At 39.6% G+C, this 16,132-nt stretch overlaps 1 non-coding gene across 1 annotated transcript; it reads right to left on the bottom strand.

The window, feature by feature from the left end:
• Nucleotides 1–2,991: 2,991 nt before the first annotated feature.
• Nucleotides 2,992–3,066, bottom strand: TRNAT-UGU (transfer RNA threonine (anticodon UGU)). The gene has a single exon. It is a non-coding gene; the product is annotated as a tRNA-Thr (tRNA).
• Between the last annotated feature and the right edge of the window lie 13,066 nt (nt 3,067–16,132).

The raw sequence follows: 16,132 nt of genomic DNA, 5'->3' as shown, positions 1-16,132 counted from the left end.
TTCCTTTCTACCGAAAAAGAATTATTTTAAAAACAAATAGCCAATTTGGCATTACTCCGCCCGGCCCTTAAACCGCTCCTGCCCCCCTTTCCCAAAATAAATCTCGGCCCTGGTACCCGACGAATAAGATCACATAATTGTCCATTAGCAATATTCCATAATTATACCATAAATATACGTAGGTGAGATAAGAACATACACCTCATACCTAGCAATTCTTATACCAAAACCTAATTTTATAACCAAGTGGGTCTCGCGTCAACAAAAAATACCTTTATCCAATTCCGAGGTAAATTTTTAACAGATATGGAATAAACAATATACGGGCAATACCACAGAAATGTCCAGTCCAAACAGTCAAAAACTTTGTATATAAAAATGATGATGTCATACGAGACTTATACTTGTAGCTAATGGAACATATGGCATTGCCCATATAGATGCAAAAACTTTGCATTGAAATGTATAAACCCATGTACCACATAGCGCATAACTTAAACAGATTAACTGAATTTTGACTAACGTTTTTCAAACATAACGCCATAAGTCTAACTATAAAGTAGAGTGACGACAATGTTGTATATGAAAGAAAGAAAAGAAATAGACTGAACTGCCATCTTACGGTGTGATTTGAACGTACATTTCTGGTTACCATACTAGTGCTGTATGATATGTTATCTGCGTTACAACATAATGACATTGATATTCGGCTTCTTTGCAACATATGGCCTCTCCGGATTATCATAATGTGGACAGTCAGTGGCGCCGATTTAGGGAGCGTGCGGGGGTGACGGTTGTCGCCCCCCCCCACTTTTTGCTACTTTTGCCCCGCACTATGCTAAACCTGTAGACTGTCCTTGCCCCCCCCCCCCGATTTGGAACCCAATCGCCGCCACTGCGTGGACTGCAGAAAAAAAATCATGGCTTCGTGATCTACTCACGTCGTCTGTTGTTCCGAGAAAGCAAGAGAGTTTTACCCTTTGCCTAACCTTGCACTACACTCCGTCCCAAGAATCTCTGAGTAATCGAAGGAAAACAAGTCCTCTGCGCAAGTAGGACACCTAGAAGGTTCAACCAATAGACTCGTGAGAGGGGAAGCAAGTGTACCTACCAGCCGTTTGCAGCAGCGTCCGCTGCTTTGTTCCGCCAACTCGCTTTCTCTCCTTCTCTTCCGTTATGCGCGGGCTTGCTCCACAGTTTCCAGGGACAGAGTGTAAAGTATGACTACCAGAAGTCACCAACCTTCCTTCAGTGCCAGAACCGAACCCTGATCTCCATTTATCTAAATGATGTGTTTACGTTGACCTACTCGTGTTCCGAACATCTCTGGTTCAAATCCCTGCGTCGCTCACCCTAACTAAGCATTCCCATTACATTTTCTCGGCTGTCACAAAAACAATACTGATATGATACATTGAGCAAAAGCCACATCCGCCTCCACTATTCGTGGTAATTTCATCTTCCAGGTCGCGGGGTGTAAGAAGGGGAGGGGCGAACTGTCGACAATCCACCCAAAAGTCAGCCCCGCTTCCACACAGTAGGGGAAACCAGGGTAAGTTTAGCATGTCTTTATGTTTAAATTTCTGCAGCTCTTAAAAATTACTATCTACTATTGATGAAATGCTACGAGCAATATCTGTAGTTTCCTTGACCACTGTGAATTTTTATTACACCATGATGCTAAAACTTGTAAAGTTATTGCTTGTTTTTTCGAAGCGTGTCAGTATTGTCAATGCACCCCGTATATGGGGTGAGTTGACTATATGTGCGGGGTCAGTTGACAATATGTGTAATTCTACCCCATACATTGTCTGGAATATTTTATTTCAAACAATATACTGCCTTAAAAATTACGGATTACAAAAATGTTTTCAAATGAACAGTATAACATGAGACATAAATGTTCCAAACTTAAAAAAAAAGTTTACAAAAGTGTTTACTGAATTTTTTACCCAGTGTTTATTTTTATTGTTATATCACAAATACAAATGCAATATACTGTCCTATAATCCTAAACTAATATATATTATTACAAACAATGTGTCTATATGCTAAGATGTTTCTGATGAACAATTTTCTCAATAGGCCTACAGTATTGTCAACTAGACCCTTCCTTTCTATTGTCAACTCACCCCGATCGCCATATTGGACTTTGTGGTCATGCCACTGCTAAATATTGCAGTTTAGCAAAGTATCCCAATGTAGTATCGGTACAAATTACTATAGTCTTCTGGACAGCTTTAGCATAAACTATGTGCTTACTTACTTTGAAAACGTATAAGAAAGAATATAGAGTTGAGAAAATTTACTTCGCAAGTAAGAATTGATGTTATTTGTCATGCAGTAGAAACTTTGTGAACAAGAAACTCAACTTCTTAGTTGTGAGTTGGTTCTAGAGATGACACATATTCACAGTAACCTGCAATGTTGCCAACTCTTGGCTGGTAGGAATAAAATGGACTTTGTTAACTCGCCCCTATGGACAACTCCACCGGTCTCCCCTGGCAACTGCAGACTTGTAGGCTAACGAAGCTATGACGTATAGATCTACAGCCAATGTAAACCTCTGTATGTCTGTGTGTATTGCCGTGTGTTTTGTCCATATATGTGCTGAGTGTCCCTTTACAGGATCACCTTTTAACATTTATGTCCTCAGAGATACGTAAGTAATATTTTCAGTTACGTAAGAGGCTCGGCTTCGTATAACATGATGGGTTCAACTGACCCAACTGTTGACGCACCGTAAAATTTTATTTCTGTCAATACATCTTCCCCGTCGCGTAAACGTAATGAGTGATGTAAATGAAATTATGTGTTAATTTCATTGGCTCTTTCTATTGGGTTGATGAATAAGTTCGTAATGTTTGGTTTTGGTACAGCAACATTGCGGTACTTGTTGTTGTTGTTGAGTTGGTGTTTTAAGTCCACTTTATGCACAGTAAGGCTAATCGGGACTGGACCTACAGTTTAAAGTGGGATCCGAACCACTTGTGCCTCCACCGGGTATCGAACCCGGGACCCCTTGATTACAAGGCAAGGACGCTACCACTGCGCCATGGGGGAGGCCCCATTGCGGTACTTGGAGTTCTCCTCCGATGCCTATGCTCCTCTGTTGAACCCAAGCAGAAGAATATGCTGGAAGTGTTCGTTTTTCTTTCCTTGATACCCCACATTCTTTTGTCCACAAAAAGCACTAACTCTCTTCAAATCTGCAAAATGCAAGACATATTCACAGCGGCGGCGCCAGAATTAATCGTCTAGGTGTGCTGAGGGGGTGAAATGTAGGGCTGCGATGTTGGAAATAAAGAGAACATGAAACATGTATGCATGTTTTAGCCACTAAATCAAATACCAATCAACTTTTAGTAGGCATCTATGATAATATGCCAATGAAACTGAAGAATACTAGCGACTGCCTTCATTTTGCACTTGATTTTAACACAACGAGGACTTGTTTGGAAATTTGGTATGAACGCCTTGATCAAGGTAGGCCAATGACATACATGGGCGACCGGAGGATGTTTACCAGGGAGAGGCAAACAAAGTATTTTTCATCCGGGGGGGGGGGTTCAAGGTGGGCAAACGAAGAATACCCCACCTTAATAGCGTTGCTTTTTAAGAAACCACTCCTTCAGTTTGAAGTTACCATTTTCCTGGAACGCTCTTATAAAAATATAAATTACTGTCACTGAAATTAAATTATATGTGTGAAATGTATAACTTTAGAATGCCATCCGATTTCCAGGGATGGACGTCCATCATGACCACTCCAAGGAAGTTGTCATAGAATGTAAATATTCAGATACACCTTACAGTTTCGTTGAAGTATGTAGTGAAATACAACAGAACCGTTTATCAACAATGCAAAAAAAAGATAAAGCAACTCGCACTGAGCTATGGGCAATTATCGAAAAACACCAACAGTACTTGAAACAAAAGAAGAAACCATTCTTAACAACAATGCTGATGAAGGAAATATAACGGCCGCTGATTTTTATAGGGACTGCCTCCAATACAGGGAAGTAAATGCGGCTTTTCCTTCAGGGCAGAATCCTGTTGTACAATAACAGCGGTCGCAACATGACATAATATGACACTGTAGGAATTATTGGTTTCGGTTGAACATGGGTTTTGAAAAAGAGATGCTGAAGTGAGTGCGGAAGGAAATTAAGGGGTTCAGACGAAAAAATAACAATTCTCTAGAGGAAATCATGAGCTATGAATTTGGTCAAGTGACTTTGGGACGTAAATCACATAGTTTGTTACATGTTTGCTCTTATTTGTGTCAGAAATCAACTTTTACGTGAATTCTAAAAACTTAGTAAATAATTGGAGGTTTCTAATTCAATTACGATTCAAAGTAGCTCTATCAAACAATAACCATAATTTAGCAAATTTTCTGCTCTAACTTGGTTATCTTCACTTTTTGTGTGCAATTCACAGTTTTCGAGACATTATTTTATTTAATTTTCAAGATGAATTTTGGCGCCATTTTTTTAAGATGGCGACAATCCTACAGGTCAGAGTGTAGTAAACTCTTCAAAATTGGATTCTTCACACTATTTTACTATAGAGGCATTTGGTTTCATTTTTGTTGTTCCAAATAATTCCCAATACGGCATTAGTTTACTAGCCGGTAAGGTATTCACTGAATGCAGCATATTCTACTGTCATATTTTTTTTTTTACTCCTGATCCCAATGCCATCCCAAAATGAAACTTACACCTAACAAAGATAACATTTAACTCTACAACATACCTCATTTCCACTAAAATTGAAGATATGTTTTTAAGATATTCAAGGTCAAAGGTCACACCATGTGACCAAGTTAAAATTTCTATATTTTTATATGAAAATATTTTTTATGAAACCTATGCTCCCTTAGCTTAAAAATAAGCCCAGGATGAAAGTTATACCATTGAAGAAAAGTTATGATTTTTTTCTTAACCTTGTAAGCATAAATTTGACATTTTTAATGAAGTTGGCAACCCTGCTGTAGGAACACCGTGTATCACTGAGGGCTAAAATTTTACATTTGTACGTTACTTTATGTCCTCTACCATCCTAACAAATTTTATGAAAATCTGAAATGGTCGAGTTGAAAACCTCATTTGTTTGTAATGATTTGACCCTACATTATGAAAACCTTGAGACGGCACCAGGGGTTCTGAATTCTGTGCAAAACTAGCGTTCTCGGAACTGACCTTTCGGAAAGATTTTTCTTTCAACGCCTACAGATTCTCCCCCCCCCCCCCCCATCCTCGGGAGATGAGTTCCAGACCATCTCTGGAATGTGCTCGTGTTCCCCACGACCGGAGAAAATATCCATGATTTCCCAACATTAACCCCCTCCCCCCCCCAAAAAAAAATCTTCCGGGACACGTTTGACCTTTCCGAAATAGGCTGGGAAGCCACGACATAAGTCCGTAGAAATGGGGAATGAGATTATATGACATGTCCCCATGCTCTCAGGGTGATCTCCTTGGCAACCAAAAATGATTCACAGATTGTCGAAGGTTCTCGGTCGTGTTTGCTTCAGTATTGTTTGCAAGGTTGCCAAGGACTGTTATATTTTCATAATTACCACATAAAAGTGTAGATTTCTGATGTTTTTTGTTTTAAACGAAGTGTTGAAAACTTGACATGTTAATTTATACTTCTCATATGTTACGACAAGATTGCATGATGATTACATTAAATTCATGGATGATCAATATGTGAAGCCTGAATTTTTATTAACAAGATCATCAGTCACAGGAAACTATGTTTAAAATATATTTGGGTTGGAAATGGAGATTAGTTTATTGGATAGTAAAGTTGTACAATTGTTACTTGTTGCTTATTGTTAATTAGGAAAGAAATTTGGGTAAATTTGAAGCAGTAATTCCTCATAGTACACCCCGGTAAATGCTTACGAGGCTCTGGCGCCTCGACTTACGGCCTGTGCGATCGTGTTCGTCTTATGTATATGCTTTGCCCATTTACAGCCTCAGCTTTTAGCAAGGTATGGAGATCTCATCCTCAGAGAGAATATAATTTTAGTTGTTGCTAGTAGTCTGCGACAGTATTGGTTTTAGCAATTGATTTAGGAAGTTCTGAACAGACACAATTTATTGTCTTATTAAGGATCTGTCCTCAGTTTGCCCCAGTTACGGAGCTTGTCCCAGTATTGTGTGACTGGTAAAAAGAGCCTGTGTGCTTATGTATCCATATTTTCAAAATCAAGCAATTGAAGCAGTAACTGATACTCAAACGTGAAGGTGTAAGAAAATTGCCAGGTATAAAAGATAGAATTAAATTAATTCGGACGTTAATTTTAGGTCAGAGAACAACGGAACAGCACATATTGTAGGCCAGCGGGTCTCATTGTACCCTTTAGTCGTAACTGACATTCTAATGTACCCCCCCCCCCCATACGTTTTCTCCGAATAGTGGGTTTTGGGAATTTTTTTAGATGCCTGATTAGTGGGGCGTTTTTGATATGTTGGAGGCGTGTATCTGCAATAGAGGAAAATGGCGTTCGGGCTGTATGTGAAAAGCTGTAAACAAATAAATATCAGAATCCTATGTTTATTATTTAATTGGGTGTTCCTACGTTCAAGAATCTTTATGCTCAGTTACAAAAATTAAAATATCAAACACCTATGCTAAGAAATATATTTAAAAAAATAATGTCCATACATTTTTTTCCGGAGTTATTGAAAAAATATGAAGAACAAAAATAAGTTTATAAACAAAGTGTCAGGCAAATATTGGAATTTTGTTATAAATTTCTAATGATGTGCCTGCATAGCCTGCCACAGTTTCTTGATGTCTGGTTGTGCACTTGAAACTTTCAAGCGGAGATTCGGCTCCAAATTTAGTCTATTTCGGTACTTGTTTTTTTAGGTTTATAGTGAATGAAAAACCACTCTCACGTAAATATGTATGTAGTGGAGAAAGGGATCAAAAACTTTATTGCATCATGTTTATAAACTTCACCAACAATATACCTAGTCGTACTCGTGACGGTTTTACACTTTAATAAATGTTTGTCGGTTTTCGAGTTGAAGAATGAAATGGGTAGAGATTTACAACGAGAATTTTATTTCAAAACATACGAAACGAAGAGCGTCAGTGACAAAAAGAACCTTATATTCCTCCTGTGCGTTAAAGCTATAAGTCTGAAACAATGAAGTGTGCTCTACACACCTGCAGCAAAAAATGTTGTACCCCTGGGGGTACGCGTACCACAGTTTGAGAACCACTGCTGTAGGCCAACAAGGGTATGGCGACTAAACACAGTCAGTATATTCCATATGTTCTTGTATTAAATCCTCAGTTGTGGTAAGGGGTACCGGTACATCTCCGGGTCATGAATTTAAGAGACGGCTTTGTTTTGTTTTTAATTCCTGACACTGTTGTAATATTTATCCTCGATAAGAGGCTTCCCTACTCTTCTCCACCCCTCCAATATTTGATGGATGGTAAATAACCTCGTACTGGCAGAAAGCGCACTTTGTCTCTCCATGATGACCGGCTTCGGGTGCTTGCAAATGAGATCTGCATAGGTAGTGCTGATTGTAATGCGAATATTGTCCCGAATCAGTTGATCAGCTGCGGCAAGTGTGTCTGAATTCGCAACTGAAATAGTTCGACCTTGTATGGATCATCATACACTAGTATCGCCTAACTTCTCGCACAATTAAATTGTAACGCAAAAAGACTTCATATAAATTTTTGGACAATCCCCCCGAAGAACAAGCATATAGATAAGACCAGATTTTAAAGGGGAAAATGTTCCTCTAAAAAGAACAAGAAAAGGGAAAATGATTGCCAAAAAAGGTGGGGAAAAGGACTATAGTAGTGCAGAAAAAAACTATATTCCATTTTCATTTCCTTTGTTTGAAGGTAAAGTACAGCGAATAATCCTACCATCCGTTTCGATGAAATCTTCCTTGCAACAGCTTACCGCATTCCATAGCTTACTGCCACTTGTACCTGGCTTTGCCATTTCACTGACGACGAATACTGTCGTCACTCTCACACAGTTAAGTTAAAACTATTCTAAAAAACTTCAAAATAAAAGTCTAAATGCAGATCGCAGTGTTTCAACAATCGCTGCAAGGTTCTCCCAACACTCATGGAGTGAAGGTAAGGTAGAACGCAATTGTTCCTTCTTTCCTCTAAACTGCACCAAATAGACAATTGTTGAAATGTTTTGTTCAGGGAAAAACTGTACGAAATATTTGATATCTTGTCAATAAAGGTACCAAAGAAGATGTTTTTTTTAAAAAAAGGGGGGGAAAGGAATGTAGGCTGAAAAACTAGTCAATAAAGGGACCAAAAAGGAAAATGTTTTTAAAAAGGGAATAAAGAGGAATGTGGACTGAAAAAGGAAAAAAAGGGAAGTCAAAACCATTTAATCTTGCTTGTGGAAGATAATTATCAAAACTGTTGTTATATATTCCATGATCCATGTTGAAAAATAAAAAAGGACTTCCCTTTAAAATCCTGCCTGTATAGATAACAACCAAGGAATGTTCAATTAACAGAAAACACACACTTTAATCCACAAGCATCCTAGTCTCTTGAATCTAGACAATATATATCTACACGGGAATTACGAAGTTCGTGAAAGATTTTTAAAAATCACTATAAAGAAACGATGTAAAAACCTGTAATAAATCATTTTTTTTAACGTTACGCCGCAGCCTACAGAGGCGCCACTGCTACAGCTGCATGGCGGTGAAACAGGCGGAGGAAGAGTCTTGCGTGCCTCAGTTTGACTTCAGCCAGTCGATTTTAGCCCCATGTGAATTCTTCTTGTGGGATTACGTTTTTGTATGTACCATCCCTACCGCAGGATCTCGATAATCTGCGACATCGAATCACACCTGCCATTAGCTCAGTCACTCCTGATATGTTGGATCGGGTGTGAGAAAAAATTGACTGCATATTGCACCTAGAAGGTACACAATACACATAGAGGGTATGTGGAGGTGATGTGATCAACATGAACCCCAGATTCGCTTTATGCAAGGGCAAGGCCGGACTGACCTTAGATCGTGAATCGAACCCGAATCTCTCGCGTGACAGTCAGACGTCATACCGACTATCCTACTGCGCCTCTGGATGTTATATAACTGCTTTCATGATAAACTGTCTACAACTCTGCCACATTGCAGAAAAAAGTCTGCTTAAAAAAAAAAAACATCGAAATCCTATAATCAATCTCCCAATAGACTAGAATAGATAAAAGTGGAGGGGGTGGAAATTTCAGAATTTCCATTTTTGTCCAATTATCGAATCACGAAAAGAATCGCGCAGAAACACAATGCTAGAGAAATCATTCAAAATCAGCACATTTTTTCTTCGAAACTGAGGTCGAAAAAACGAAAATTGCCAAGTAAGCACTGGCAACACTGTCGCTGAGCACCCTGTGGCTTATTAACTTTGGTTTCTGCTCGATCTATCCCGGCATGTCGAAAGGTTTCGCTCTCCTAGGTTCAATGAGGTTAAGAGTGCTGGGATAAAACAATAGAGGAACGGTGGGGAGGGGAGGGTGTTCGAACATAAAACGGTTCCGCTTCAATTGAACTAGAGTAAGCTGGACCGTCTGGAAGTAACGTTTCCGCCCGAGTTTCAAGCACACTAACTTCAGTTTTCTGTTGACAGTTCTAATGCACGGGGCGAGCTGGAATCTTGGGAAGGATTTCGAGGCAATCTTTGGAACTGGATGGAAGCTATATACACGAGTATGTTGTGGTTATTTTGCCCTTGCACTTGTTAATTTAGGCTCCGGCTCGTGACACACTGTTTCTTTCCTGGGTGTGAACTTATCTTCAAGAATTGTTTAGAATTGTGGTTCCCTTTTCTTCTTCCTTCTTTAGCTTTCAAGTCACAAAATACAAATCGTGTAAAATCGATTCTTAGATGACACCAAAAACGATATATAGAAAAAGCATCATTTATCTTGGATTATCATTAACAGTATTATTGTTGTACCTAGTAGTATAGTAGTAGTAAGAGAAGAAGGGTAAAGTTCTCCCTGTACATTACATCTACCATAAAGACAAGGCTCCAAAAATTCACGATCTAGGCCACTGTTAAGGTGGTATGATCAGCACCATGCTCCGGCCGCCTACTACGATTTTCTATTCCTTCCTCCGAAGCGTAATCGAAAAGTGCAGCGGGGTTACGATAAACACGCACTGAATCAATTAAAGAAAACATTATAAGTATGTTACATTTGGCATGTGTAAAGATTCTGAACAGTGTTCATCCAACATTTATATCATGTCTGTAATGGTTGCTATTGAAAGAATATAAAACTCTCTCTTGTAGAATTGTATTTTTTACTTAAGTGCTAGAAATATCCACTGATTAGAGGCTGTGTGATCTCCAGAAGCGTTTTATGCAGGGACACTGTCGAAAAGAGTTCCCGTCTGAGATATCCTCCACCTACTTTCGAAACCGGATCTCCTGCGCGGGTATCAGACGTCGCACCGCCTTAACCCGACCTGGTTCGACCCAGGGTGGAGACACATCGCACAGTGGTTCGGATCCCTCTGGACCTAGATCGTTGTTGCGCTAAACCTTTCAATGCAGGTGAGATCCACAAAGATTGAATTTGTTATATTTCTTCTCGCCAGTCACTAAATTGTATATTTCTAGCTAGAGTTAGAAAGTCTACCTGACTGGTTGTCTAGCTATTTCTGTATCTGGTTTTTGCTCGAGAAGTTCCATAAAGACCAGTGGCGTAGCGTTATTGAACGCCAATACGCCCGGCGTTCCCCGATTTAAAATGGGTAAAAAATGTGTGAATTCCGAAAGTAAAAAGTAAAACATTACTAATTATATGTAAATGTGTTTGAGCTGCTCTTTATCTCGGTACACCTACAAGGCTCCACCAAACAGCTCTCGTTATAGCATTTTTCTATGCCTTTGCTGGCTGGAAGTCGGGTAGGTTTGGCGTACAGGACTCTGCCTGCCTGGAGGGAAAGCTTGGATCTCTACAGCACGTGCGAAATGCTCTCTCGAACGCCGGCGTACGCAACAACTTGATTGTTTCTAGGGCTCTTGTGAACCTTCCTGCCTCCCGATGCAGACAACAAACCTACCCGTTCCTTCGCATTAGTTCTGTATCATCCTACAATACGTAATATGACTCACGTATCTTTACCAAAGTCAAATATATAACTTATTTTTGTAATTTATCGCACGAACAGTAATGTGCATTAAAAAAAGTTTTCGTCAGAGTTTTCAGTCCTCGCGGTATGATTGATTGGTTGATTGATTGATTGATTTCGTATTTTAAGTCCACTTTATGCACAGTAAGGCTAATCGGGACTGGACCTACAGTTTAAAGTGGGATCCGAACCACTATGTGCCTCCACCGAATATCGAACCCAAAACCCCTTCATTACAAGGCGACGACGCTACCACTGCTATATCGAGGAGGCCCTCCTCGCGGTATGAAAGGTTAGAAACAGAGATTATTTATTCACGGACGAAGTTCAGCCTGTGGCTGCTCTACCACTTAACCCGCAAAACAACAAATATATAATTAAGAAAGTTTATTTGTTCGTTAATATCTACGTAAATCCTTTATATTTTTCCAATGGAACTGTTGAGCATTTGTTTGAAAACTCTTAACATCGAATGATCTCTGGACGAAATTATTTTAAAATGTTCATCAGGTTTCTTATGACGCAACGTGATGCATGGCAGACAATAGTCTGAATTACTAATCGGCACTGTTGCGTCAGTAGAGTGTACGATAGGTGGATCATCCGCAACCTCTGTGGCGGAGTGGTTAGCATGGGCACTCTTTGTGAGTGTCCCTTCAACTTCATCACTTACAATATTCATCTTCGCGATTAGCCAAAAGTGGCAGAAAAGCGAAATAAAAATAAACCAAATCAATCAATAGTTAGATCATCCACAATAATAATGCGTTTACTATTGTTCTAGATGCGCTTATGATTCTGGTAGGTGTTTTAATGACTTGCGTCATGCCAAAATGTCTCATTGGGTGTGCTGAGAGAAACAAAATATTGTTTTGTTACACATGTGGGCAAAAGACTCCGAATGGCGTATGGTGTTCTGAATTGAACAACCTAATTTAAAAAAAGCTATAAAACTCAAGTGTTCCAAACCTTTGTTGCATTGTGAGGTAGCTTTTAAATATGCATGGATCATGTTTTATCGGAAGCCGGTCGACTTCAGGCAACAAAACACAATGAAAATGTACTTTGAAATAGACAATACTTATATCGAATAATCCCATAAGTAAACTATTAGGCAAAGGGGCGTAGCCTTCCTTTGGACTTGGCGTTCCCACCCGAAATGCTCATGCTACGCCACTGGTAAAGACACTTTTGTAAATGGGAGGGAAATTCTCTTCACTTCGTCAGCTGTTGACTAAAGACCCAATCACAAACGTCCAATCATTCTTTACAAAAATCAGTTTTAATTTATTCTATCTTCTGTTTTGGACATCATAAACTGTAATCTAGGAAGCATACAATAGAAAAACAAAAGCCTGACAACATGAACGTGTCTGATAGTTATGTTTACATACAAAGCCTACTTTTAGACTTATGTAACTGCACGATTTGATTGATTGATTGATTGATTGATTTGGGGTTTTAAGTCCGCTTTATGCACAGTAAGGCTAATCGGGACTGGGCCTACAGCTTAAAGTGGGATCCGAACCACTATGTGCCTCCACCGGGTATCGAACCTGGAACAACACGATTTTTCAAATGGGAAATTGGGGATGTGTGAGAGGTATGTTTCGAGAGTCAAATGCGATTACATGTTATTAGTATTTGCTGTTTTATGGTTTATGGAAACTGAGTTTGTACTTGCTTCGTCAGCTGGTTCTTAGAATCGAAGCCACATATTCGCTGATCATGCTAAATAATAGCACCGGCGCCTTCATACCAATAAGTACACTACTAGAGTACCCAAGGTCAAAACTCTATAGAAATAGTATCAAAGAGGTCGAGGAAATACGAGGCCTTACAACCACCACATGTGCTATTACGCACACGGTCCTAAGCACAGCTTTACTTTCGTTATTAAATTGACTTCCTCCTGTGGCGCCCGAGCAGGGACTCTAAATTGATTCCCTAAAGACTTGGAATGGGCAAAGCATTAATATGCTGCGGTAATTCCACGTGAGCTCTTACGAAACCTCCACACACGTGGTCTCATTGTTTGCATCCTCACGTAATGAAACGGAACCATTTCCATGTTACCATCTCGTGAGGGCAGTTTTCAATTTTTAATGAGAACGGGCAAGAGGGGGAGAGAGTGCTACGTTCGCAGTATTGGAAGCTGCTCTGTACGCTCAGAACGTTAATAATTTATTTAGACCAGTAATTCATTGAACGTGGCATCTGACGTTTTTCTCCTCTACGTAGGTGTGCGTTTAAGAGTTGAATAACGTCGGTCACGCAATTTTTAGAAAAAAAATGAAGGTCTGTGGATTTGCTTTCATCATAGGTGTGTTTAATGATTAAAAAAAAGACTCGCACGTTTTTATGTGAGAATTTGGTTTCCAACAATGCCGTTCATTCTTGTTCTCGGGCACGTCAGGGATTCCAAAAACCTGTCGCATTGTCGTTCTCGTCAGGAACCCCAAATACATTTTACATTGTCGCAACTTTATTGTGTGAAGAGTCAATTGTTAACTGATAAAAGAAAGGTTTAAGCTTTTGCTATGCAAATGAAACTAATAAAGAGACAATTTGCATTCTTTAGATTGTTTTGAAATTGCTGTCCCAGGCGGTTGGTAAAACATTTCGCATGCTATGAGATCCTTTTATATCAGCTGTATACACACACACACACACACACACACACACACACACACACACACAAGTGCGGTGTGTTCAAATGAAAAAGTGAATGAGAATGTTGTTTTAAGCCTACTTTATGCACAGAAAGGCTAATCAGGACTGGACCTACAGTTTAAACTGGGATGCAAAGAGTAAAAAGTGTTCACTTTGGGTATCGAACAGTTTGATATCTTTCAATAGTCATTAAGCCATTGTTTTGGTTATAAAAAAAATAAAGCACATTTTGTATTTGAATTTTGCATCGCAATTAATTAGATGTAAGCCTAATGCATCTTATTTAGCTAGGTGAGCCACTTACATAATAAAAATTATCAATTTTCACAGTTATAAGTTCACAATCAATAACATATTTCATTAAAATAACTAAATATACACAGTGTGCCCCATAATTTTCCGTACTGATTTCGTAGCGCATTTACATATTGCATGATTTGGAAAAACACCCCTTCTCCAATTACCCTGATGCTCTGTCTATCTTGCTGGTAAATTTGAACGTTGGGGAAGGATCTTCTTAAACGTTACAGTATCACAAGCTACACCACCCTAGATCACCATGTCGGAAATGACCAGAAAAACAAAAGGGTTCGACAATGCCGAGACCTGATTAGGACTGCAGACTAGGATTCCAATCTCCTGAGAACTATCTGGACCGGTGACAAAACGTGGTGTTTCCAATATGAGCCGTTAACAAAGCGCCAGAGTTCGGTTTGGAAGAACCAAGGATGTCCAGAACCCATAATAGTTCGCATACAGAAGTCCCGTCCGTTGGTATCAAGACGATGCTCATCACGTTCTTCTACTTCATGGGTATCATTCATAGAAAATTTGTTCCCAACGGACAGACGGTCACGGGGGAGTTCTACCTGGATGTTTTGAACTGTCTGTGGGCACGAATACGACGGGTACGTCCACAATACCGACTACACGGTACATGGCCCCTATGATTGACAATGCACCAAGTCACTGGTCTGTAGTTGTCCATCAGTTCTTGGTCGCCATAGGGATTTTTCTGCTTTATCACCCCCCCTATTGCGGCTGAAAGGGATCCAGTTCGATGCTGTTGCATCCCAACACTATTCCCGTCGAAGACTTCCAGAAGTGCTTTGACAGCAGTACGAGCGTTGCATTCAGTGTATTGATGCACAAGGAATGTATTTTGAATAATATACACCTAAGAGTATCATTGCGAGTGCGGTTCCTGTTTAAACATCCTAGTCCGGAAAATTATGGGACACAATGTGTATATTTATATATCTAACATTTTTTGTACACAAAACTCTGTTCCTTGATATGAGTTTACACATTTCCCATATGTTTTCGCAGTAATGCAGTCGGTCTCCAAGATGTTCCGTCAGACTACAAATGACAGTAAATCAATAACATAATTTATATTTCTACTTTGGTTACTTTACGTCATTTTCCTGCTTATTGGTTGATTCATTCATTGATTTGTTTTACTTCATTTTCTGCCCCTTTTGGCCAATCGCGAAGATGAGGATGCGTGATGATTTGGTAAAACTGATGAAGGTACACTCACAGGAGCACTCATACCCAGGCCAGGATTCGAACTCGAACCCCCCTGGCGTCCCTACTTGTAACGCGGTACGTTAACCATTTCATCACGGAGTTTTCCCTTATATTTTCCTGTATCGTGTCAGAAATTTGCCTGGAAGGGAGTTTGAGAAAGTTCTGAACGAACTCTTGTCTCCCCTTGACACACATTTGGCAAGCGCCAATTGTCATGAGCAGGTACAAAAATCTGTTGAAAATATATATATAAAGATTGCAAATATTATCTGAAAAAAAAAATACTGACTTTAAACAGTCGCTACATATACCAAACAATTAAAAGAGAAATACACATTATCTGGGCGTGAAGAACATACCTGGACCTCCCCGATAGATTAGTGGTAACGTCGTCGTCTTGTAATCAAGAGATCCCTGGTTCGATATCTGGTGAAGGCACATTGCACAGTGGTTCGGATCCCACTATAAACAGTAAGTCCAAACCCGATTAGCCTTTCTGTGCATAAAGTGCACTTAAAACGTGAATTCAAACTCAAACTCAATGAAGGACATACCCTGCCACATTGAACAACGATTATATAGCTTCAGAACGCTTCATACTTTTTTTCCCAAACATTCCTCTCTCTGGCAAATATATACAAACCCACAATGAGGAAAAGAGAGGAAGCTTCATTTTCGTTAAACACTGAAAAGAGACAGGAAATAAGAGATGATACTGATCATTTGGGAGGAAAGTGCCTTCAAGGGGAGACAAG

The sequence above is a fragment of the Lepisma saccharinum genome, chromosome 1, assembly GCF_977018435.1.
Source record: "Lepisma saccharinum chromosome 1, izLepSacc3.1, whole genome shotgun sequence".
In the NCBI taxonomy this organism is placed as follows: Eukaryota; Metazoa; Arthropoda; class Insecta; order Zygentoma; family Lepismatidae; genus Lepisma; species Lepisma saccharinum.
This window is presented reverse-complemented; position numbering and strand designations above follow the sequence as displayed.